The sequence below is a fragment of the Propithecus coquereli genome, unplaced genomic scaffold (genome assembly GCF_000956105.1).
Source record: "Propithecus coquereli isolate 6110/MARCELLA unplaced genomic scaffold, Pcoq_1.0 Scaffold12, whole genome shotgun sequence".
Classification (NCBI taxonomy): domain Eukaryota; kingdom Metazoa; phylum Chordata; class Mammalia; order Primates; family Indriidae; genus Propithecus; species Propithecus coquereli.
The window spans coordinates 5419985-5422768 of NW_012136080.1; positions in this window are offsets into that span (position 1 = coordinate 5419985).

Here is a 2784-nt window from a genome sequence, read left to right on the forward strand (position 1 = left end):
CCTGCCGGCCCCTCCTTGTGCTGTCCGCGCACCTGCTGAGACTTAGCCTCCCGGCAGTGTGCTTCCTCATGCCTCACCGTTATTACTCAGTGGCGTGCCATTATGTGGAGGTACCATATCTGTTGGGACAATTGAGCAGTTTGGGGGCCATTGTGAATACAGCTGGTGCCTGAACAAGCCCTTCAAGGATTTGCTGAAATCTCTAAGCCCTCGCCTTCCTGGGCGGCAGGAGAGAATGTGGCTCAGGCCCATCTTCCTGACCCCACTCTTCCTCTCCCCCTCCCCTGGCTTTAAAAATCTAGCTCTGTGTTATGTGCCCGCCCTTTCTGTGGGGTCTCGGTTTTGCAGGAGGGGAGGGAGAGGAGGGGAGCAGCCCCAGATAAGAGTTTAGCGGAAGAGCCGCAAGCCCACGCGCACGCACGGCGCGCACACGTGCACACGCACATGCACACACCGCCAAGCCGCCGTGCCGGGTGGCTTGTGCTAGATCAGATCTGCTCGCGGGGCCTGCTGTTCACGGCTGCGCCTGTTCCCTGGCTGGCTATCTTGCCTCTGACTCCATCCACCAGCGCAGAGTTGCCGGGTTTCTCTTTCTAGTCTGCTCCTGTCCCCACTGCGCAAGCGCCTTTCATGGCTGAGCCCAGAGGCCACAGAGGACCACGTCCTCACCCTCACACCGCGCGCTTCTTCACCCAGGGCCTCGGCTGGTGCTGGGGCCTTGGCGAGGAGGGCAGCCCTCAATCTCTGCTGGGATGAGCCCAGGCCCCTCTGCTGCCATGACTTTTGTGAGCTCCTAGGGGCAGGGCCAGATGGCAAGAGAGCCCTGGCTCCCCACACCCCCCTAAATACATGGTGAAAGGGGTGGCCTTGTAAAAATACCGAATCCCACAATTTCCCCCCTAACAGTTAAAGATCAATCCTATGAGTTCCCTCACTAACAGGCACCCTGCAGGAGTTCTGTTTTGCACAACTTCTGAAAAGAACTGAATGGATGGAAAAGAGATGTAAATCTCTCTCTTTCAGAATTTTTTTTTGCGAATCTGCTTTTTCAGAGTTTCTGAGTAAACAGCAGGAGAACAAGCTCCAGGCCTCAACCATATCTGGAAGGCAGAGTCACCTCTCCTGTGACAATCCCTTCTCCAAGGAAAGGCAGGAAACCAACTCTTGGACTTGGACATCCTGCCGCCTCCTTTATTATCAACTGACAGCCATCACTATTTTTTTTTCTCTTCATCCCCCTTAAAATCAGCAAGCCACTTGGCCTCACTGCTGGTACCCCCTTCTCTTTCTTTAGGATGCCATGCTGTCTCTGTGCTCTCTCCACCCCCCTTTCCCTCTCTCACTCTCTGATTCTCTCTTTCCTTCTAAGAAGATAAATAAATTTACTTTTATGTATCTTAATCTCTGTGTGAGAAATCTTTCTCCACCCGCGCCATAAGCACCTACTAGGCTTTCCACCCTAACACATGGTAAACGTGGATGCCACCTTTGCTCAAATATAAGTGACCCCCAAATATAGGGTTTTCCCAATAAGATCTATCAGATCATTTCGTGACCACATAGACATGTAGAGATCAAGATGTCCCATACAATATTTTCTTTATTAATTGGTTGTACATAAATCCTAAACGTCTCTCAACACTGGAATGTCTTTTCTTCCCTGTTAGGTCCAGACCAGCCTGACAGTAGAGCTGCTCTACTCTGAACTAGAGCTGACCAATAACAGCCCCATGGTGGGGGCAAAGGTGGGGGCAACTGGGATTGAAGTGCCCCAAAGGGGCCCAGGGGGCCAGTGAAGCAGAGGGGGCTGGGACAGAATACGCGGCCAGATTTCTCCCCCAAAATATACACGGAACGCTCCCCTTCAGAGAGACCGGGCCTGGCTGGTCTCCCTGTGGTGTCCAGTTGCACCCGGCCCTGACGCACCCATGTCCCATGCCAAGGTCTCTGCACTGGGCTAGAGAGAGAGAAAGAGAAACAGAGAGACAGAGACTCAGGCACTGAGGCAGAGATACTTAAAGACAGAGACAGAGATATATAGAGACACAGAGATACAGAGACATACACAGAGAGACATACTGAGATATACAAAGATGAAAGAGAAACAGCTAAAAAGAGGTGAGGGGAGGAAGACTTAAAATCTGCAAAGGAACAAAACAAAACAGAAAACACTCCTTGGCAGCTAAACAGGGAGCTAATCGCCAGGGCTCATCTGGCCTTTCATGTGTCTGGCAAACTCCTTGAACTGCTCAAAAGATCAAACACACGCAGCCCCTTATGAGTCTAATAACCTTTTTACTCAACCCCAGATCCTGACCCCAGAACACTTTCTCAGAAGGGGCTTGGAGAGATTACGTTAAAGGCTTTACAGTGACAGCCAGGAATGCACGCCCCCAGCCCAGTGCACCCCTGTGCACCCTAGACACACGCATCCTCTTCCTCTGCGGCACGGCGCAGGCCCCACGAGGAGACAAGCAAACTGCCCACAGCCACCACGTGGTGAGTCTCCAGGGAAATGCCAAGACCCCCGCCCAAGGCCCCGCCGAAGAACCCCAAGCTCAGCAGCAAAGGCAGAGGAAACAGAGAGAGGGCTGGGGTGGTGGACCGTGGTCCCGATCAGGGAATGACTGTGCCGTGTGTCTGTCTGCACACAGCGTCGCCCTGAGGAAGCCAGGAAAAGGGATGCTCCCAAACACGGTGGCTATGAAGAAACCTGGAGAACAGAAGAATCAGGCCGGGAAGACAGCGGGGGCTATTTCAGGGCTAGAACAAATGCTGGCCCCT